The following is a 24,367-nucleotide window of genomic DNA, read 5'->3' as shown; positions in this document are numbered from 1 at the left end:
AACTCTTGAGCTCTGTCCTTCAAACTGCACGTCCAAACTCTTGCCAACTCCTGTCACCTCCAACTCAAAAATATTGCCAGAATCTGTCCCTTCCTCAGCCCTCAATCTACTAAAACTCTTGTGCATGCCCTCATCATCTCCCAACTCGATTCCTGCCACACCCTCCTCTGTGGCCTCCCCGCTAACTCTCTTGCACCACTGCAGTCTGTCCTTAACTCTGCTGCCTGGCTAAATCACCTCTCTACTCCCCTGTTTCTCTCTGCAAATGCCTCCACTGGCTTCCAATTCCACAATGAATCCAGTTCAAACTACTAACACTGATCTACAAAGCCATCCACAACCTGTCCCCTCCTTATATCTCTGAACTAATTTCCCAATATTTTCCTTCACGTAATCTTCAATCCTCCCAAGACCTCCTACTCTCCTCCACACTTATTTGTTCCTCACACAACTGCCTCAAAGATTTCTCCCGAATATGCCCCATCCTCTGGAATTCCACGCCTTAACACGTCCGATTATCCAACAACCCTGAAAAGCCATCTCTTCAGGAAAGCTTACAGGCTGCAATAACCATTCTCCCACCTCACCACCACCTGAGCTGCTGCCTCACCACATCCCGAGCTGCCACCTCACCACCACTCAAGCTGTCGCCTCACCACCACTCGAGCTGCTGCCTCACCACCACCCGAGCTGCCGTGTCACCACCACCAGACCTGCCGTGTCACCACCATCAGACCTGCCGCGTCACCACCACCAGAGCTGCTGCATCACCACCAACAGAGCTGCCGCCTCAATACCACCAGAGCTGCTGCACCCCCAATGTTCTGTCTCTTTCCCATTATACTGTAGAATGTAAGTCCACAAGGACTGGATCCTCTCCCCTCTGTACCAGTCTGTCATTGGAAATTTGGTTGCTGCAAATGATATCTATAGTTCTGTACATAACCCCTTTCTCATGAACAGCACCATTGAATTAATGGTCGAAATATAAATAAATAATAATAATAATATTAATAATAATAAGTAGACCACAACTATGAGAGTCAAAAATTGAGAAAACAAATCCAGAAAATAACCTTGTCTGATTTGGCGAGATTTATTTTTCAAATTATGGTGGAAAATAAGTATTTGGTTATTATCAAAAGTTCATCTCAATATTTTGTTATATATCCTTTGTTGGAAATGACAGAGGTCAAACATTTTCTGTAAGTCTTCACAAGGTTGGCACACACTGTTGGTGGTATGTTGGCCAATTCCTCCATGCAGATCTCTTCTAGAGCAGTAATGTTTTGGGCCTGTTGCTGGGCAACACAGATTTTCAAATCCCTCCAAAGGTTTCTATGGGGTTGAGATCTGGAGACTGGCTAGGCCACTCCAGGACCTTCATATGCTTTTTACGAAGCCACTCCTTCGTTGTCCTGGCAGTGTGCTTGGGATCATTATCATGCTGAAAAACCCATCAACGTTTCATCTTCGGAGATTTGCACTCAAAATCTCTCGACACATAGCCACATTCATTCTTTCATGTACACAGATCAGTCATCTTGGTCCCTTTGCAGAGAAACAGCCTCAAAGCATAATGTTGCCACCCCCATGCTTCACAGTAGGTATGGTGTTCTTTGGATGCAACTCAGCATTCTGTCTCCTCCAAACACGATGAGTTTTGTTTCTACCAAACAGATCTACTTTGGTTTTATCAGACCATATGACTAGTGTTGAGCGATACCGTCCGATACTTGAAAGTATCGGTATCGGAAAGTATCGGCCGATACCGGCAAAGTATCGGATCCAATCCGATACCGATACCCGATACCAATACAAGTCAATGGGACTCAAGTATCGGACGGTATTCCTGATGGTTCCCAGGGTCTGAAGGAGAGGAAACTCTCCTTCAGGCCCTGGGATCCATATAAATGTGTAAAAGAAAGAATTAAAATAAAAAATATCGCTATACTCACCTCTCCGACGCAGCCTGGACCTCAGCGAGGGAACCGGCAGCGTTGTTTGTTTAAAATTCGCGCTTTTACTTGGTTACGTGAAGTCCCGGCTTGTGATTGGTCAGGGCGGCCATGTTGCCGGGACGCGGACCAATCACAGCAAGCCGTGACGAAATTACGTCACGGCTTGCTGTGATTGGTCCGCGTCCCGGCAACATGGCCGCCATTAACCAATCACAAGCCGTGACGTCACGGGAGGCTGGACATTTTTTTTACCTTTTGTGCATTACTGCCCTTTTCCAAGATGGCGTCTTTGGTCTCATGTGCACTGTGTCTTCCTGCTATAAAACTCCACCGCAGCCTTCAGTCTGTGCTAGAGTATTCTGCCTTGCATCCAGCTCCTGACCTCTGATTACTCCCTGGCTATACACCTGCTCCTGTGAACCTGTGTGGTGATCCTGCTACTCTGCTCTGAGTTCCTGCTGCATATACAAGTTTCCAGTAATCCTCCTTCATCTGCTGCTCGTGTTTACTTCATCTGCATTTGCTGGACATGTAAGCTTCTGCTGCTCTACAATAACCTGAGACTATTAACCAGGCCTCCCTGGTTGAGCTAAGATATGATTTGAACTGCCTTATAAGCATATCTATCTGTATTTGGACTAAGACAAGGATTTATTCGTGTCAAGTTTCCTCAAGAATAACTGTGCTTCATAGACTTTCTGCTTGATTGCATTTCCCTCTGAAGTTTCCTATAGACTGATAAGCTGCGTTTATTATTTGCACCAAGTGTTGTGGACTTGAATTTCTCTCTGCACCTGTTTGAATCACCGTGTGATAATATAGACTTTACCACTTATAAAACTGTGTCCTGTAGTTGTCTTGTTCCACGCAAAGAGTCTCCTGAGTTATCCCCTATAATTATTACAGGATACTCTAGCCATAAATAAAAAAGGAGACTGCTGGAACAATGACTGCAGAATGCAGATTAGAGCAGGTGTTTTTCATAATTAGATCACTGCAGAAAGATGTGGAAGGTCTGCAAAAGAAGTTTGGAAGCTTTGAACACAATCAACAAGTGTTTAGACAAACTTTGCAGGACTTAAGCAACCGCATGGCAGCCCAGGAAAACAAACTTGCTGGCATAGAGTCCCAGTATGGACAGGCTTTTCAGGACATAAGCACGCAAATAGCTGCACAAGTGACTTTACCCTCTGGGCAACCGCCACCAGCTAGCCCACCTAAGTTGCCCCCATTCAGATTTAATGGTGATCGTGACAAATTTTGTGGCTTGGTGAATCAATGTATGCTGTATTCTGATGTGCATGCTGACCATTTTCCTACTGATAGATCCAAAGTATTGTGTGTAATAAAGCTACTGACCTCATGAGTGCTCGCCTGGGCGAATCCGATGATTGAGTCTCATGACCCACGGTAAATAACTTGGATGATTTCTTGGCCGCTATGGCATTAATGTTTGATGACCCTAATCGCTGTGCATTTGCTGAATCTGCTTTGTTGTCTTTATGCCAGGCTAAACGTTCTGTTATTGAGAATGCCATTGAATTCAAGAGATTAGCGGTAGATACCAATTGGGACAGTTATGCACAATTGCCTATTTTTAAAAGGGGTCTGTCTAGTATTGTAAAAGATGAACTAGCCCGCTCTGAGTCACTACAAGAGCTAGAGACATTTATACAGCATTGTGTTCGCATAGACATTCGCCTTACTGAGCATAGGCAGGAGAAATTTGCTGCATATAACCATGTTTCAAACTTTTCCCTTCCTTCCAAAGAGCCTGCAGGTAAAACCTCTCGGGAGGTGAAGGAGGTGCCCATGCAAATTGATTCCATTAAGAGGCGCGAGATCAATGAGTGCCGGGAGCATCGCCTTCGTGAGAGTCTATGTTTCTACTGTGGCCAGTCTGACCACTTCTTGATCAATTGTCCTAAGTTTCCTAGACGGCCTAACAAAGTGCTAGCAGCAATAGGGGAGTATGACAACTGTGATGATGAATCTGACATCTCTGAATGTAGCCTGACTTTAAACGCTGTATTCCATTCACTTTCTATGACTTCACCCCCCAAGGAGCTGAAGGAAAAGAACTCTCACTGTTATCTCCCTATTAAGATCCTGTGTTCAGGACAGTGGATTTCCAGTGCAGCTATGATTGACTCTGGTGCAGGTGGCAATTTCATGGATAGCGCATTTGCCAAGGAACATGGTATTGAAATTCAGCAAAGAGCCTCTCCAATTACCATGGAAACAGTGGATGGGTCACCTTTAATCTCTGGGCCTGTGGATCAGGAGACCCTACCCCTTGAAATTTTGTTGGAGCCTAATCATCAGGAGCAACTTTCTTTCTTGCTAATTTCTTCTCCTCATTTTCCTGTGATTTTAGGCATTCCTTGGTTGCGTTCTCAGAACCCAATTATCAACTGGGAGACCAAGGATATTATCTTCCCAACAAGGAGCAACTCAGCGCTAACAGAAGCTGTCCCTGAGTCCACGGCTACAGAACCACATGTACAGGTATTTTCTTTACCTCCAGCATATAAAGAGTTCTCTGACATCTGTGACAAGAAGAATGCAGATCAGCTTCCTCCACACAGGCATTATGACTGTCCCATTGAGCTGCTTCCTGGGGCAGCTATTCCTTTTGGTAACGTATACCCTTTGGCGGCACCTGAGCTTCAAGCCTTAAAGGAGTATATTGATGAAAATCTGGCCAAAGGCTTCATACGTCCTTCTTCCTCACCAGCAGGGGCACCTATATTTTTTGTAAAGAAGAGGGATGGGACCCTGTGACCCTGTGTTGACTATCGGGAACTCAATAAGGTAACCGTACGAAACCGTTACCCTTTGCCTCTGATTCCCAAATTACTGGAAAGAGTCCGCCACGCTAAGGTGTTCTCTAAACTGGATATTCGTGGGGCTTATAATTTGGTGCATATTCGTCCAGGGGATGAGTGGAAGACAGCATTCAGATGCCGGTATGGACACTTTGAATCTCTTGTGATGCCCTTCGGGCTTTGTAACGCCCCTGCAACATTTCAACACCTTGCTAATTACATTTTCAGAGATTTGTTGGACCAGTTTGTAGTGATCAATTTGGACAATATGCTAATCTTTTCTGACTCTCTACAGGAACATGAAGAACATGTCAAAACTGTTTTAAGATGTCTGAAAGAGAACCATCTGTATATTAAGCCGGAGAAATGCGAGTTCCATCGTTCTGAAATACAGTTCTTAGGTTATATCATCTCTCCCCAGGGGCTGAACATGGAATCTGGTAAGATTCAGGCTATCCTTGACTGGCCGGTACCCAAGAACGTTAAGGAGGTCCAACGTTTTATTGGTTTTGCAAATTTCTACAGACGCTTCATTCGAAATTTTTCTGATATTGTCCGTCCCATTACTTCCTTGACAAAGAAGGAAAAGCCCTTTAAGTGGTCATCACAGGCTCAAGAAGCTTTTGATCGGCTTAAGATCTGTTTCACATCAGCACCGCTGTTGATACACCCAGATCCAACACATCCTTTCATTGTGGAGGTGGACGCTTCTAATAATGCTTTGGGGGCTATTCTCTCCCAAAGAACTGGAGAGAAGGGTCTGCTACATCCTTGTGCTTTCTTTTCCCGTAGACTAACCTCAGCAGAGAAGAATTACGACGTGGGAGACAAGGAATTGCTGGCTATTATTGCGGCATTCAAAGAATGGAGGCATCATCTGCAAGGAGCTGCAAAACAGATCATAGTGCTAACTGACCATCGCAATTTAGAGTTCCTTAGATCCGCTAGATGTCTTTCTCCTCATCAGGCTCGTTAGAACTTATTTTTAAATCAATTTAACTTTGTTATCTCGTACCGTCCAGGTTCTCGTAATGGGAAGGCTGATGCTTTATCCCGAATCCAGGCTGCGGATTCCGTACCTGGAGCCCCGTCCAAGACCATTCTATCTGATGCCAATTTCATCGGAGTTATCCATGATCAGGACTTGTGGAAGGAGTGCAGGGAGGCCTATGAAGGTGATGTATTTCTGGCCAACCCACCTGTGGATATTAATCTTGTCTTTAAGGGTGGAATGTGGTTCAGAGATCGACGTATCTACGTCCCTGAGGTCATCCGTCTGCAGATCCTCAAGTTGGTACATGACTCCAAGTTGGCTGGTCACAGGGGGGTACAAAAGACACAAGAGTTCCTGAGCCAATTCTTCTGGTGGCCAACTTGCCTGAAGGATACCAAGGACTATGTTCTCTCTTGCGAGGTATGTGCCCGTTACAAGACTCCTCATGTGGCACCTACGGGTCTTCTACAACCATTACCTGTTCCATCCCACCCTTGGGGGTCTATATCAATGGACTTTATTGTGGAGCTGCCTACATCGGGGGGCATGAATACAATCATGGTGGTAGTTGATCGCCTGACTAAAGCTGCTCATTTCGTTCTGTGCACCAGCCTCCCCTCACCTAAAGATACAGTGAACTTGGTTATACAAAATGTCTTTTGGTTGCACGGGGTTCCGGATGAGATCATCTCTGACCGTGGAGTACAGTTCACTTCAAGATTCTGGAAGGGGTTTTGCTCTGCACTCAATATTAAAGTCTGTCTCTCTTCTGCTTACCATCCCCAGACAAATGGTCAGGCTGAGCGTACCAACCAGATGCTGGAACAATATCTAAGATGCTATGTCAGCCATCTCCAGGATGATTGGTTGGAGTTGCTGCCGTTAGCCGAATTTTCATATAATAATTCTCAGAGCGCCTCCACTAAATTTACACCTTTCTTTGCCAATCTGGGTTATCATCTGTGTATCTTACCTAGGTCTCCAATTAATTCTCCGGTTCCGGCAGTGGAGGAAAGGCTGACTGCGATGAGGCAAAATCTGGAGGTTCTGAAGGAATCCCTGACCACAGCTCAAGAACGTTATAAGAGATCGGCTGATAGATTCCGTAAACCTGCACCCATGTTCAAGGTAGGAGATTCTGTGTGGTTAGCAACTAAGAATCTGAAGTTAAACGTTCCTTCACAAAAACTTGGACAGAAATTCATTGGCCCTTTCAAGATCAACGGTATTGTGAGCTCTGTGGCCTGCCGGCTGAAGCTGCCTAGGACAATGAAGGTACACCCAGTTTTTCCTGTATCTTTTACTAAAGCCTGTATCTCCTAATACCTTCCAGGGACATGTTGTGCCACCTCCGCAGCCTGTGGTGATTGATGGGCAAGAACAATTTGTGGTGGAGGAAATTATTGATTCCAGGATTCGTAGGAATCGGCTCCAATATCTGATAAGATGGCTGAGATATCCCCCTGAGGAAGACTCTTGGGAACCTGTGGAAAACATCAATGCCCAACAGAAAAGTTCTCGTTTTCATCAGAGATTCCCTGAGAAACCAGGTCCAGGATCATCCTGAGGCCGCTTCTAAGGAGGGAGTAATGTCAGGACTCTGAACATTTTTTCCTTTTGTGCATTACTGCCCTTTTCCAAGATGGCGTCTTTGGTCTCATGTGCACTGTGTCTTCCTGCTATAAAACTCCACCCCAGCCTTCAGTCTGTGCTATAGTATTCTGCCTTCAGCTCCTGACCTCTGATTACTCCCTGGCTATACACCTGCTCCTGTGAGCCTGTGTGGTGATCCTGCTACTCTGCTCTGAGTTCCTGCTGCATACACAAGTTTCCAGTAATCCTCCTTCATCTGCTGCTCGTGTTTACTTCATCTGAATTTGCTGGACATGTAAGCTTTTGCTGCTCTGCAATAACCTGAGACTATTAACCAGGCCTCCCTGGTTGAGCTAAGATATGATTTGAACTGCCTTATAAGCATATCTATCTGTGTTTGGACTAAGACAAGGATTTATTTGTGTCAAGTTTCCTCAAGAATAACTGTGCTTCATAGACTTTCTGCTTGATTGCATTTCCCTCTGAAGTTTCCTATAGACTGCTAAGCTGCATTTATTATTTGCACCAAGTGTTGTGGACTTGAATTTCTCTCTGCACCTGTTTGAATCACCGTGTGATAATATAGACTTTACCACTTATAAAACTGTGTCCTGTAGTTGTCTTTTTCCATGCAAAGAGTCTCCTGAGTTATCCCCTATAATTATTGCAGTAGCCTTTGTTACGATGGTCCCAGCTCTATGCAGGTCATTCACTAGGTCACCCATGCTGTTCTGGGATATTTGCTCACTGTTCTTGTGATCATTTTGACCCCACAGGATGAGATCTTGCATGGAGCCCCAGATCGAGTAGTCTTGTATGTCTTCCATTTTCTTATTATTGCTCCCACAGTTGATTTCATCACACCAAGCTGCTTGCCTATTGTAGATTCAGTCTTCCCAGCCTGGAGCAGAGCTAAAATTTTGTTTCTGGTGTTCTTCAACAGCTCTTTGGTCTTCAGCATAGTGGAGTTTTGAGTTTGACTGAGGTTGTGGACAGGTGTCTTATATACTGATAGCAAGTTCAAACATGTGCCATTACTATAGGCAATGTGCGGAGAACAGAGGAGCCTCTTAAAGAAGAAGTTACAGTTCTGTGAGAGCCAGAAATCTTGCATTTTGGAGGGGACCAAATACTTATTTTCCACCATAATTTGCAAAATAAATCTTGCCAAATCAGACAAGGTGATTTTCTTTATTTGTTTCTTGACTCTCATAGTTGTGGTCTACCTATGATGTCAATTACAGGCCTCTCTCATCTTTTTAAGTGGGAGAACTTGCACAATTGGTGGCTGGCTAAATCTTTTTTCCCCACTATATACAGTATATATATATATATATATATATATATATATATATATATATATATAGTGTATTACTGATGTTCATGTGTTGTACAGGGTTAGGGAAAGTGTAGGATTTAGATTTATCCCAATAGGAGGGCACACTAGAGTAAGAAGGGAGTAAGCTAGGCCAATAGGATTTTGTTAGGAGGGGCCAACTGGGAGTAGTTGGGAAGCTTCATGGAGTTACTCAGAGAAGGCTAGGAGCCAGGACAGGACAGTTGTGTCCCGGAATGTTCAAGCTGGGGAGCCAAGCCATCCAGGGCCTAATGGCTGACAGTCACCCAGTGGTGGAGGAATACAGGGCAGCATCAATATGGTAGAGGCTAACTTCATGGGAACAACCCTAAACATCCGATGCAAAGCAGACAGGGAACTCCTGAAGTGGGTTAGGCTGACTAGCCAGGAAGCTGTGGTTCCAAAGGCAATGGTACGACCCTGTAATATTCCTGGAGAAGTGAGGGACAGTACAGTGAATGGAATGGTGATATTTTGTGAAGAACCTTGTACTGTTTCTGTGACTGAACTGGACGAGCTGAGTAAACTTATTGTGTTGAAACTGGATTTGGACTCTGTCTGTCACTACAACTTGCTTAAAGGAATGAACCCCCAGCAGACCGAGGTGGACCATGATGTACAAGTAAGTGCACCACAGAAGGGACAATGTGTTTGTGAGACGGAGGGCCAGGGTGTGCCAGTACTGCCACGCTCAGCCACGACTACCCTCTGGCCTCCGTTTCACATCCTCCCTTCAATACGCCACAGTCATCCTGTCTCTTTTGCACAAAATCACCCCAAAAGAATGATGTCTCCCACAACATGCATCATGGTTGGAACAGTGCTCTTTGGGCTATAGTCATAATTCTTCTTCCTCCAAACTCAGCGAGTGGAGTTGACACCAAAAAGTTATATTTTGTTCTCACCTAACCACATGACCTTCTCCCATGACTCCTCTGGATCATCCAGATGGCCATTGGCAAACTTTAAATGGGCCTGAACATGTGCTGATGTGAGGGGGACCTTGCATGCTTTGCAGGATTTTAATCCATGGCGGCCTAGTGTGCTACTAATGGTAATGTTTGAGATTGTGATCCCAGCTCTCTTCAGGTCATTGACCAAGTCCTCTTGTGTAGTTCTCTGCTGATTCCTGACATTTCTCAGAATTTCTCAGATTCTCTTTCTCACAGTTGAAGTGTACCTACGATAAAAATTACAGACCTCTCCAAACTTTGTATATGTGACAACTTGCAAAATCAGCAGCATAACAAACACTTATTTTTCCCACTGTATCTATCCTGCAGCTCACACATTCCTACATTTCTATCAAATGTGCCACCTACACTGTATGATGCCACCATAACTCCACCCACTCAAGATGATGCCCCAGACAACCCCATGTAGAATTATGTCTTATTGCTCCTCATATTGAATGATACAACAATAGCTCCCTCACACACACAATATCATGCCCTTACTCCATCTCCACACAGTATGATATCCCTCTGCACCCCAAAACACAATATAATTCCTCCTCCATAGACAATATAATTGTTCCCAGAGCCCACCCCACACAAAATATTATGCTCCCACATCCTCTATACACAGTGTTATGCCAACACTGTCTCCACACACACCCAATATGATGTCCCACAGTCTACCCCACTCACGGTATGATGCCCACACAGCTCCCCACACAATATGAAACCTCCACTTCCCTCACACAAAGTACAATGCCCTCACAGCCGCCACCACAACTCTTACACAAGGTACTATGCTCCCAAAGACCCCCATACACAGTATGACATCCTCACAGTCTTCTTCACACAAGGTGTTTTCATAGTCAAACACATAGATTGAACCCCCACATCCCTCACACATGGTATGATAGTGCGCACACAATATGGTGGCGTGCACAGCTTCTCACATACATTGATGCCCCTTCAGCCTTTCAAAAGTAAATACTGACTAATGGAAAAAACTCACCTCGCCCCAATCCTCTAATGTGCTGTTCTGCTCTGTGCAGCATGTGGACTGAGACTTTACTCAGTATGTGCAATATTGGGATGTTATTATGCCTGTTGCTCTGAGAGTCAGATGCACATGCTGAATAGTGGAAGACATAGCTAATGGCCTCATTTTTGTGTTCAACTGTATCTGCTTCTTGAGGAAACAGATATTGTTGAAATCAAGACTTTGAGCAGGCTGGCGATTGCATTGTGCGGTGTACCACTATTTCCAGCCAATTGACTGTTCCACTCTGCAAATTGGACAGGAACAGCCAAGCCAAAGGGCCATTTATTCATGTCTTTTATCTGTATTTTGGGGTATCTTTGTTACCATGTGTATATATGTGTAAATGTAATTAAATACAGTTATTTATGATTTCTATATATTATATATAAATAGTTAATAACTGTACGTGAGATGTGAAATTGCTTAACATTGTGGCCGCTATGATACTGAAAAGTAGAGCGCTGGGGCTAAAACTAAAAATAAAAAAACAAAGTAACTTCACTGGTCACCTCCCAGGCCTCTCTCTGATGCTCCTCACCTGCTGTCTGGTCCTCCATGCCTCCATCATGCCACAGCTCTGGTTCAGTGTTTACTCTAGGCCATAATTTACAGCCTACTCTCAGTAGAGTGAATACTTTTTGTTGCGAATTATACTGATTGCATTGAAAGAATAATTTGTAAACTACTGAAGGTTCCAGTAAGCACTGTTGAGGCCATAATCCTGAAGAGAAAAGAACATAATTTCACCATAAACCAGCAACGACCTGCATGATTTCAGACAAATGAGTGAAAAGAATTGTTAGGGTACTGTCACACAGTGCAATTTTGATCGCTACGACGGTACGATTCGTGACGTTCTAGCGATATCGTTACGATATCGCAGTGTCTGACACGCAGCAGCGATCAGGGACCCTGCTGAGAATCGTACGTCGTAGCAGATCGTTTGGAACTTTCTTTCGTCGCTTGATCACCCGCTGACATCGCTGGATCGTTGTGTGTGACAGCGATCCAGCGATGTGTTCGCTTGTAACCAGGGTAAACATCGGGTAACTAAGCGCAGGGCCGCGCTTAGTAACCTGATGTTTACCCTGGTTACCAGCGTAAACGTTAAAAAAACAAACAGTACATACTTACATTCCGGTGTCTGTCCTCCGGCGTCTCAGCTTCTCTGCACTGTGAGCGCCTGCCGGCCGGAAAGCGAGCACTGCGGTGATGTCACCGCTCTGCTTTCCGGCCGCTGTGCTTACACAGTGCAGAGAAGCTGAGACGCTGGGGACAGACACCGGAATGTAAGTATGTACTGTTTTTTTTTTTTTTAACGTTTACGCTGGTAACCAGGGTAAACATCGGGTTACTAAGCGCGGCCCTGCGCTTAGTAACCCGATGTTTACCCTGGTTACCCGGGGACTTCGCTCCAGCGCCGTGATTGCAAAGTGTGACCGCAGTCTACGACGCTGGAGCGATAATCATACGACGCTGCGACGTCACGGATCGTGCCGTCGTAGCGACGAAAATTACACTGTGTGACAGTACCCTTAGAAGAGTTGTCCAAGAGCCATGGACCACCTGTGGAGAGCTACAGAAAGACCTGGAGTCAGCAGGTACAATTGTTTCAAAGAAAACAATTAGCAATGCACTCAACCTCCATGGCCTATATGCCACTCACTAAGCAAGACTCTATTGCTCATTTCTGAGCAAAAAGCTTGTTGTTCAAGCTTGTTTAAAGTTTGCTCAACAACATTTAGACAAGTATGTGAAATATTGGGAGAATATAGTCTGGTCAGATGAGACCAAAATTTAACTTTTTCGATGCCATAAAACACCCAATGTCAAAACAGCATATCAATAGTGAGGTTTAGAGGTGGGAGCATTATGGTGTGGGGCTGTTTTTCGGCATACAGCACTGCCAAAATTCATATAATTGAAGGAAGGATGAGTGTACAATTGTGCCAAGACATTCTTAATAAAAATCTGCTTCCATTTACCAAGATGATGAAGAGGAGACGAGCATGGACATTTCATCAAGAAAATGATCCAAAACACACAGCCAAAGAAACTCTTAATTGGTTTCAGAAAAATAAAATAAAGCTGCTAGAATGACCCAGGCAATTATCGGACCTAAATTCAATAGAAAATGTAGAGAATAAACTTAAGCTCAGTGTTCATAGATGGAGCCCATTGAACCTTCAGGATTTGATGAATGGGCCCAAATCACAACTGAGCAATGCATGAGACTAGTTTCTCCATACAGGAGGCATCTTGAAGCTGTTATTACCAACAAAGGCTTTTGTACAAAGTATTAAATACATTTCAGTATAAGCGTGTTCAATACTTTTTCCCTGTGTCATTTTTCATGATTACATATAACTTAAATTTATGGACATCTATGGTTTGATTTCCTTGTCTGTGTGGATTGCATTGGTTTTTACCAACATCTGGTGAGAATTTCATGTCAAAAGTTCATTTTTATTTCAGCTCTTCAATACAAAAAGTGAAACTCATATGTTATATAGAGTCATTAGAAATAGAGTGATGTATTTCAAGTGTTTTTTTCTGTTACTGTTGATGAATATGGTCTAACAGCCAATGAAAACCCAAAAGTCATTATCTCAGGAAATTAGAATATTTTATAACATCAGCTTGAAAAAATTATTTTAACATCTGAAATGTTGGCCTACTGAAATATATGTTCAGTAAATGCACTCAATACTTGGTCAGGGCTCCTTTTACATCAATTACTGCATCAATGCGGCGTGGCATGGAAGCGATCAGATTGTGGCACTGCCGAGGTCTTATGGAAGCCCAGGTTGCTTTGATAGCAGCCTTCAGCTCGTCTACATTGTTGGGTCTGGTGTCTCTCATCTTCCTCTTGACAATACCCAATGGATTCTCAATGGGGTTTGTTATGATCCGGTGACTTTGGAGCTGCATGAACTTTCTCTGGAGTAGGTGGAAACTGTACTGACTGCAAATCCTGAACTAACACCGCAACTAGAAGTAGCCGTGGGGTGTGCCTAACAAACCCTAGACACCTCGACACAGCTGGAGGACTAAATACCCCTATAGATGGAAATAGGAATACTACCTTGCCTCAGAGCAGAACCCCAAAGGATAGGCAGCCCCCCACGAATATTGACTGTGAGTAGGAGAGAAAAGACACACGCAGGCAGAAAACAGGATTCAGCAAAAGAGACCACTCTAGGTAAATAGGGAAAGATAGGACAGAATACTAAGCAGTCAGTATTAAAACCCTTCCAAAAATATCCACAGCAGATAATACAAAAAGTTCCACAATCTAACTAAAGACATGGAATGTATATCTGCCACTCCAGAGAATCCAACAAGACTGAGAAAATACTGACACAATCTAAGCTGGACAAAAAAACACTGAATAGCACAAAATTATTAAGCACACAGCATGTGTGCCACAGAAACAAAACCAGACACTTATCTTTGCTGATTTGGCAGAAGGCAGAAGGAACCAAACCAGGACCAAAACCTCCCAACAACCATGGACAACTGGCAAGGACTAATGAATCCTGCACGCCTAAATACCCCAGTCAGAACTGCAATCAGCAGATACACCTGACCAGGACTGCAACTCAGGGACAACTGCATTACCACCTACAACCACCGGAGGGAGCCCAAAAGCAGAATTCACAACAGTACCCCCCCCTTGAGGAGGGGTCACCGAACCCTCACCAGAGCCCCCAGGCCGATCAGGACGAGCCAGATGAAAACATGAACCAAATCAGCAGCATGGACATCAGAGGCAAAAACCCAAGAATTATCCTCCTGGCCATAACCCTTCCATTTGACAAGATACTGAAGCCTCAGCCTCGAAAAACGAGAATCCAAAATCTTCTCAACCACATACTCCAACTCCCCATCAACCAACACAGGGGCCGGAGGATCAACAGAGGGAACAACAGGTACCACATATTTCCGCAATAAAGATCTATGGAAGACATTATGGATAGCAAAAGAGGCAAGAAGCGCCAATCGAAAAGACACCGGATTAATAATCCCAGAAATCCTATAAGGACCAATAAACCGAGGCTTAAACTTAGGAGAAGAAACCTTCATAGGAACATCACGGGAAGACAACCAGACCAGATCCCCAACCTGAAGCCGGGAACCAACACACCGACGACGGTTAGCAAAACGTTGAGCCTCCTCCTGAGACAACACCAAATTGTCCACCACATGAGCCCAAATCTGCTGTAACCTCTCAACCACCGAATCCACACCAGGACAGTCAGAAGGCTCAACCTGCCCAGAAGAAAAACGAGGATGAAAACCAAAATTACAAAAAAAAGGCGAAACCAAAGTAGCCGAACTAGCCCGATTATTAAGGGCAAACTCGGCCAATGGCAAAAAGGCCACCCAATCATCCTGATCAGCAGACACAAAGCATCTCAAATAAGTCTCCAAGGTCTGATTAGTTCGCTCGGTTTGGCCATTTGTCTGAGGATGACATGCAGAGGAAAAAGACAAATTAATGCCCAGCCTAGCACAAAAGGCCCGCCAAAACCTAGAAACAAACTGGGAACCTCTGTCAGACACAATATTCTCCGGAATAACATGCAAACGAACTACATGCTGAAAAAACAATGAAACTAAATCTGAAGAGGAAGGCAATTTAGGCAAAGGCACCAAATGAACCATCTTAGAAAACCGGTCATAAACAACCCAGATAACCGACATCCTCTGGGAAACCGGAAGATCAGAAATAAAATCCATAGAAATATGTGTCCAGGGCCTCTCAGGGACCGGCAATGGCAAAAGCAACCCACTAGCACGGGAACAACAAGGCTTGGCACGCGCACAAGTCCCACAGGACTGCACAAAAGAACGCACATCACGTGATAAAGAAGGCCACCAAAAGGACCTACCAACCAAGTCACTGGTACCAAAAATACCAGGATGACCAGCCAACACAGAACAGTGAACCTAAGAAATCACTCTACTAGTCCATCTGTCAGGAACAAACAGTTTCCCCACTGGACAACGATCAGGTCTGTCAGCCTGAAATTCCTGAAGAACCCGTCGTAAATCAGGGGAAATGGCAGAAAGAACCACCCCTTCTTTCAGAATGCCGACCGGTTCAAGGACCTCAGGAGAATCAGGCAAAAAACTCCTAGAAAGGGCATCAGCCTTAATATTCTTAGAACCCGGAAGATACGAGACCACAAAATCAAAACGGGAAAAAAACAAGGACCATCGAGCCTGTCTAGGATTCAGCCGCTTGGCAGACTCGAGGTAAATCAAATTCTTATGATCGGTCAAGACCACAATACGGTGCTTAGCTCCCTCCAGCCAATGTCGCCACTCCTCATATGCCCACTTCATAGCCAACAACTCCCGATTGCCAACATCATAATTGCGTTCAGCGGGCGAAAACTTACGGGAAAAGAATGCACACGGTTTCATCAAGGAACCAACATGATCCCTCTGGGACAAAACGGCCCCTGCGCCAATCTCAGAAGCGTCAATCTCAACCTGAAACGGAAGGGAAACATCCGGTTGGCGCAACACCGGAGCAGAAGTAAATCGACGTTTAAGCTCCTGAAAGGCAGAAACAGCCGCAGAGGACCAATTCGCCACATCAGCGCCTTTTTTTGTCAAATCGGTCAAGGGTTTAACCACGCTGGAAAAGTTAGCAATGAAACGGCGATAAAAATTTGCAAAACCCAAAAATTTCTGAAGGCTCTTTACGGACGTGGGTTGAATCCAATCATGAATGGCCTGAACCTTAACCAGATCCATCTCAATAGATGAAGGAGAGAAAATAAAACCCAAAAAAGAAACCTTCTGCACCCCAAAGAGACACTTAGACCCCTTCACAAACAAAGCAATGTCACGAAGGATCTGAAATACCATCCTGACCTGTTCCACATGAGACTCCCAATCATCAGAAAAAATCAAAATATCGTCCAAATATACAATCAAGAATTTATCAATATAAGTCCGGAAGATATCATGCATGAAAGATTGAAAAACAGATGGAGCATTAGTGAGCCCGAACGGCATCACAAGGTATTCAAAATGGCCCTCGGGCGTATTGAACGCAGTTTTCCATTCATCACCCTCCTTAATACGAACAAGATTATACGCCCCCGAAGGTCAATCTTCATAAACCAACTAGCCCCCTTAATCCTAGCAAACAAATCGTAAAGCAAAGGTAAAGGGTATTGAAACTTGACCGTAATCTTATTCAAGAGGCGATAATCATTACAGGGTCTCAAGGAGCCATCCTTCTTAGCAACAAAAAAAATCCCGCTCCCATCGGTGAAGAAGATGGCTGAATATGCCCTTTCTCCAAAAATTCCTTAACATAACTCCGCATAGCGGTATGTTCAGGCACAGACAGATTGAAGAGTCGGCCCTTAGGAAACTTACAGCTTGGAATCAAATCAATAGCACAATCACAGTCCCTGTGCGGTGGAAGAGAACTGGACTTGGGCTCATCGAATACATCCTGAAAATCAGACAAAAACTCTGGAATTTCGGAAGAGGAAGAAGAGGAGATGGACATTAAAGGAACATCATTATGAACCCCCTGACAACCCCAACTAGTCACAGACATAGACTTCCAATCCAACACAGGATTATGTACCTGCAACCACAGAAAACCCAACACGATAGCATCATGTAAATTATGCAATACCAGAAATCGACAATCTTCCTGATGGGCTGGCGCCATGCGCATGGTCACCTGTGTCCAAAACTGGGGCTTATTTTTAGCCAAAGGTGTAGCATCAATGCCCCTTAAAGGAATGAGGTTCTGCAAGGGCTGCAAGGCGAAACCACAACACCTGGCAAACTCAAGGTCCATAAAGTTCAAAGCGGTGCCTGAATCCACAAACGCCAAGACAGAAAATGATGACAATGAGCAGATCAAGGACACCGATAACAGAAATTTAGGTTGTACAGTACTGATGGTAAAGGAACTAGCGATCCTCTTTGTCCATTTAGGGCAGACTGAAATGACATGAGAAGCGTCACCACAATAATAACACAACCTATTCTGACGTCTGAGTCCTTGTCGTTCTGTCCTAGACAGAATCCTATCACACTGCATTGGCTCAGGACTCTGCTCTGAGGACAACGCCACAGCGTGCACAGTTCTGCGCTCCCGCAAGCGCCGATCAATCTGAATGGCCAAAGACATAGAATCACTCAGACCGACAGGCGTGGGAAACCATAACATCTTTAACGGATTCTGAAAGACCCTTTCTGAAAATTGCAGCCAAAGCATCATCATTCCATTTAGTCAACACAGACCATTTTCTAAATTTCTGACAAAACAATTCTGCCGCCTCTTGACCCTGAGATAGGGCCAACAAGGTCTTCTCTGCTTGATCCACAGAATTAGGTTCATCATATAATAGTCCTAAAGCCTGAAAAAAGGAATCTACATTAAGCAAGGCTGGATTCCCAGATTCCAGGGAAAATGCCCAATCCTGTGGATCACCACGCAGCAGGGAAATGACGACTTTAACCTACTGAATAGAATCCCCAGAGGATCAAGGTCTCAATGCAAAAAACAGTTTACAGTTGTTTTTAAAACTCAAAAATGTGGACCTGTCACCAAAAAACAAATCAGGAGTAGGAATCTTCAGCTCTAAAACAGGAGTCTGAACAATATAATCAGAAATTCCCTGTACCCTAGCAGCAAGCTGGTCTACATGAGAAGCTAATTCCTGAACATCCATGCTAACACAAGACTCCTTAGCCACCCAGAGAAAAAGAGGGAAGAAAAGGCAAAGCAAACTGCTCAAAAAAAAAAGACTCAACACCTTTCTTCCCTTCTTCTGAGATGCATTTAACTCATAGTGGGCCAATTGTACTGTTCTGATCCGGTGACTTTGGAGCCGCATGAACTTTCTCTGGAGTAGGTGGAAACTGTACTGACCGCAAAACCTGAACTAACACCACAACTAGAAGTAGCCGTGGGGTGTGCCTAACAAACCCTAGACACCTCGACACAGCCGGAGGACTAAATACCCCTATAGATGGAAATAGGAATACTACCTTGCCTCAGAGCAGAACCCCAAAGGATAGGCAGCCCCCCACGAATATCAACTGTGAGTAGGAGAGGAAAGACACACGCAGGCAGAAAACAGGATTCAGCAAAAGAGGCCACTCTAGGTAAATAGGGAAAGATAGGACAGAATACTAAGCGGTCAGTATTAAAACCCTTCCAAAAATATCCACAGCAGATAATACAAAAAGTTCCACAATCTAACTAAAGACATGGAATGTATATCTGCCACTCCAGAGAATCCAACAAGACTGAGAAAATACTGACACAATCTAAGCTGGACAAAAAAACACTGAATAGCACAGAATTATTAAGCACACAGCATGTGTGCCACAGAAACAAAACCAGACACTTATCTTTGCTGATTTGGCAGAAGGCAGAAGGAACCAAACCAGGACCAAAACCTCCCAACAGCCATGGACAACTGGCCAGGACTAATGAATCCTGCAAGCCTAAATACCCCAGTCAGAACTGCAATCAGCAGATACACCTGACCAGGACTGCAACTCAGGGACAACTGCATTACCACCTACAACCACCGGAGGGAGCCCAAAAGCAGAATTCACAACAGGGGTTAAGGTCAGACGAGTTTGCTTGCCAATCAAGCACAGTGATACTGTGGTTTTTAAACCAGGTATTGGTACTTTTGGCAGTGTGCATGGAGCGCCCAAGTAGGGCTATGGGGTACTCGGTACCAGGTCCTTCGGTTCTCAAGGGGGATGTCACGGTGGCTGACCCGGTCCGTGGCCCTAGGGACGTCCGTTGTGAAATAAGGAAAGGTCTTTAAAGGGATAATGTTCGTGATGCCACCTGTGGTATTCGGTCAGGGTGACCGACGCTGCTTAGGGGTCCGCTGGGGTGATGTAATGGCAGCTAGATGGTATACCTTCCCACAGGTGAAGTGTATCCCCAGGGCTTCCCAGAGTGTAGGTGGTGAATGGTGTGAGGTGCGGTGAAGAACGAGGACACAAGGTTGCAGTCTCTTTACCTTTACTGAAGGCTTCAGCATTCACAGTCCAGGGTACAGACCACAGGGTAAGCAGAGTCCAGCCGGTCTGAAGGCAAATCCAGAGTCCCCTTATCCAGGTGAAAATCAGTAGCCTTCCTCTAGCACCTGGGTGTTGTAGTACCTCCCTGCTAAGCTTCTCGGTAAGGTCCTCACAACTGATGTTGGTGTTCTAGATGTTATTTCTCTTTCTCTCTGTCCCCCTGATGGAATGGATAGGAACAACCCATATGACTGGTGGCCTGAGGCTTTTTACAGGGACTCTAGCATGCTCCAGCCCCCACAAGTTGCCACCGTGCCTCCTGGGTATAGGTAGGGCAGCTAATGTGGAATTAACTGTCCTGCCGGTCTCTGGAGCAAGGCTTGGAGACAGTTACTCCCTCGGTGTACCGGCTACCGGATTTTGCGCCTCAGAAAGGAGGCAGCCTTTTGCAGGGCAGAACTCCTTCTGGATTCCTCTCCTTGTGCTATGACTTCGTTTCTCACCCTCTACAATACAGTTCTCTTTCGTGTCCTTCCTTAGGATGCTACTGCACGTGGGGCAGGTGCAGCTCCGTGGCCTTCTGTCTAGGCCTCTGACAGGATCCCACCCCTGTCAGGGACCCCTCTGTCTGCAGCTCTTTGATGTTCCTCCTTCCCCTCTGGCTGCCCGACAGGGTGCTGCCTGGGTGAAGCCCACTCAGCTTCTGCCTAACTTCCTATCCAGCCCACCAGTTTTACCTAATTGTGAGGAGTGCCCTAATAGATAGGAATGTAGCTCCCCCTGGTGGACTGGAGCGTGAAGTGTGGTGTATGGTTTGTGATACCTGGTAAAGAGATATCCTATATTGCCTTCAGACGTAACATCACTCCCCCTGGTGGAAGAACAACATTACTGCAATGACCAGGACTCTGGGGCACTGCACTCTCCCCCGTTAAATCCAGTACTCCCGGACTGGGAAAAGAAAACAACAATACATTAGCAAAAGACATGCAAATTTTTTAAAATGCTGTAAAACAAATAATTTAACTGTGCTTCCCTTTATGGGAGGTGAGGACACTTGAGCGTTACAAACAAAAACATATTTACATTTGCTTGCTTCATCTGACTAAATATGAAATATAACTACCCCTACAGGTATACTATTTACTAAGTGCTTATGAGAACATCTTATCTTTATTCAAGTATAAAATAGTTATTCTTCTCTAAGTGCAAACTTTCAGCTTACCAACTAACTCATTAACTCACTAGTTCACTAACCCTACGGGTTCACTTTAGTGAATTGCAGAACAGCTTATCACCCTCCCTACGGGCTCACTGTATCTTCCTTCAATTTTATTCAGAGTACACCATTTCTAATTATTTATTATTCTACATACTATCAGCTATGTAAACATTACTACTATATTGCATTAACTCACTATCTATTATATTAACTCTATAATATATTAACTTTTTTTATCAAGGTGCAGAAATTCAACATTCCCTTTAAGGGCAAAATAACATTCAAATCTTTTCTGAGGTAGTGCAAAATAATCACATCATCAGTATTCAAGTCAATTTAAAGGTGAGGTGATGCGAAGGACCCGTGATGAACCCCCAATGTTGGTCTTGGGTGGGCTACAAGACGTGTAATCCTGACCCGGAATTCTGCCACACCAACAGGTTTTTCTTCAAGTCTGAAAAGCAAAGCAGTTATTTTTACAGTAATATTAACAGCAGTTTCTGTTAAGAGGCACTTCTCTGTAAAAGCCTCCTTTGTAAAACCAGTAGGAAGCACCTTTAAGAAAGTGCCAACTATTTACAAGCAGTTCAGGAATCATTCACCTTCCATGATCCTCCAGTCTTTAAGGCCATGTTGAACTTGTGCAAACAAAACATAGGATCCCTTTAAACAGGGGATCCCTTTAAGAGTTAACCCTGGACAGGTTCAAAGGCAGGAATGGAAATGTTTTTAAGAACTATTTACATTCTTGTCAGTGTCCTTTTACAGCAGGTTGCAAGGCATCATTCGGTAAGGAACAATTCCTGGCCTGGGAAGGTTTGTATCCAAGTTCTCATCCGATGTGGTATCAAAGTCATTGGTTTGTCTCTCAGGTGCGGTCAAGTCATTAGTGGTCTGAGTTCGAATGTCAGTTTTGGTAGCAGATTCAGTAGTAGAAATGATGCACACAGTGGTGGTAGTGTTGGGACCCGCCAGTTCAGAGACTAGAGGAGTAATGTCGTTAGTCTTAGTCGTGGCAGCAGGTGGCGCTACTGCAGGTTCACATCGTTTAACGTTCTTAGCGTACCAACCTTTCTCGCTCCAGTGGCGGGTATAGGTCACATGGTCCCCTCTACACAAGTTTTGGTTAGGGTGACCGTCGCGGAACTGGGCCTCCACGTTGTAGCTAGTAATGAAGACTTCTGTTTGCAGTCCCAATTCTTGGATGAAGCCCCAACCCCTTTTTTTGGGTGAAAGGCTAGTACTGTTCCCCGCATCGCGGGATGCGGTTTACGGTGTTTGGCCCTAGCTGTCGGTGTTTTACATTGGGCGCTCTGTTCTTTCTCTTTTTCTCTTTTCGGTTTCTCCAGTGTGAGGGCAAGCATTGTTTATACTCCTCCCAGGTGAGCATAGCAATATAGGACCCACTCGCTCCATCTCTCGGTGTATCCCAGCGGAAGATCACCCCCTCGGGGCTCACATCCACTGGTATGCCTTCGTTCGCTAGGTGCGGGAGTGGTGTTTCATCAGTGGCATGGAAAGTCACTGGGACCGGAGCGGCGGCTGGTGGTTGGTCACAGTCTGGGTGGGGAGCGTTCACTGGAGCAGAATCAGCCGGTGGGGCAGGGGCATTTTCTGTACCTGCATCTGATGTGATTCCACCGATGTCGATCTGCCCCACTGATGAGGACGCTGGAGTCTGCTGCTGCTCGGACCAGGGTTATTCCAGTGCGATCTTCCTGCACAGCTCCGACTTCCATTTCTTCACTGCTGTCGGCTCTACATCCAGGAGTTGATGGCTCAGCTCCTCCTCCTGCGGGTCCAAGAGGTCCAGGTCCTCCAGCAGCGGCAAGTTTGGGTTCATCTCTTGTCGCCTGAGATAGTCCTGGGTCACTTCGTCGTCATTCAGGTACCTGCTGGTCGCCATCTCTGCTCCAAGATCTGTGGCAGCACACACACGCTGCTTCACCACTTTCTGGGGGTGGAGCTTCTTGGCTGCTGGGCACGTCGTCATCTCGTAGAAGTAGTCGGAGGGGGCGGTCATCACTTTTGTTGCCACTTGGGTAGTCTCCTTCCATGTTGGAACGCCCTTCTTCTCCTGCGCTCCTCGTGGCGCTGTAATGGCACCGGTTGTGGCGGGAATTTTGGCGGTAAATGGCAATACACAGTTCTTAAGCAAATCACAGTTCAAATACGATTCTGGCACAGTTATTAGGTGCACATGACCCAATTTTCAGGCTTAAGTAGATCCTCTTTGTGACACCAAAAGATTTGGAGCGCCCCCAGTAGGGCTATGGGGTACTCGGTACAGGGTCCTTCGGTTCTCAAGGGGGATGTCACAGTGGCTGACCTGGTCCGTGGCCCTAGGGATGTCTGTTGTGAAATGGGGAAAGGTCTTTAAAGGGATAATGTTCATGACACCACCTGTGGTATTCGGTCAGGGTGACCGACGCTGCTTAGGGGTCCGCTGGGGTGATGTAATGGCAGCTAGATGGTATACCTTCCCACAGGTGAAGTGTATCTCCAGGGCTTCCCAGAGTGTAGGTGGTGAATGTTGTGAGGCACGGTGAAGAACGAGGACACAAGGTTGCAGTCTCTTTACCTTTACTGAAGGCTTTAGCATCCACAGTCCAGGGTACAGACCACAGGGTAGGCAGAGTCCAGCCAGTCTGAAGGGAAATCCAGAGTCCTCTTATCCAGGTGGAAATCAGTAGCCTTCCTCTAGCGCCTGGGTGTTGTAGTACCTCCCTGCTGAGCTTCTCGGTAAGGTCCCCACAACTGATGTTGGTGTTCTAGATGTTATTTCTCTTTCTCTCTGTCCCACTGATGGAATGGATAGGAACAACCCATATGACTGGTGGCCTGAGGCTTTTTACAGGGACTCTAGCATGCCCCATCCCCTAGTTGCCACCGTGCCTCCTGGGTATAGGTCGGGCAGCTAACGTGGAATTAACTGTCCTGCCGGTCTCTGGAGCAAGGCTTGGAGACGGTTACTCCCTCGGTGTTCTGGCTACCGGATTCTGCACCTCAGAAAGGAGGCAGCCTTTTGCAGGGCAGAACTCCTTCTGGATTCCTCTCTTTGTGCTATGACTTCGTTTCTCACCCTCTACAATACAGTTCTCTTTCGTGTCCTTCCTTAGGATGCTGCCGCACATGGGGCAGGCGCAGTTCCGTGGCCTTCTGTTTAGGCCTCTGACAGGATCCCACCCCTGTCAGGGACCCCTCTGTCTGCAGCTCTTTGATGTTCCTCCTTCCCCTCTGGCTGACCGACAGGGTGCTGCCTGGATGAAGCCCAGTCAGCTTCTGCCTAACTTCCTATCCAGCCCACCAGTTTTACCTAATTGTGAGGAGTGCCCTAATAGATAGGAGCGTAGCTCCCCCTGGTGGACTGGAGTGTGAAGT

General features: G+C 45.5%; 1 protein-coding gene across 4 annotated transcripts in view; it reads left to right on the top strand.

Moving 5' to 3' along the window:
- LOC143788761 (bifunctional heparan sulfate N-deacetylase/N-sulfotransferase 3-like) overlaps window positions 1-24,367 on the top strand; it is a 1,150,054-nt gene that overhangs the window by 620,779 nt on the left and 504,908 nt on the right. The gene's annotated exons all lie outside the window — the stretch shown is intronic.

The sequence above is a fragment of the Ranitomeya variabilis genome, chromosome 1 (assembly GCF_051348905.1).
Source record: "Ranitomeya variabilis isolate aRanVar5 chromosome 1, aRanVar5.hap1, whole genome shotgun sequence".
In the NCBI taxonomy this organism is placed as follows: Eukaryota; Metazoa; Chordata; class Amphibia; order Anura; family Dendrobatidae; genus Ranitomeya; species Ranitomeya variabilis.
This window is presented reverse-complemented; position numbering and strand designations above follow the sequence as displayed.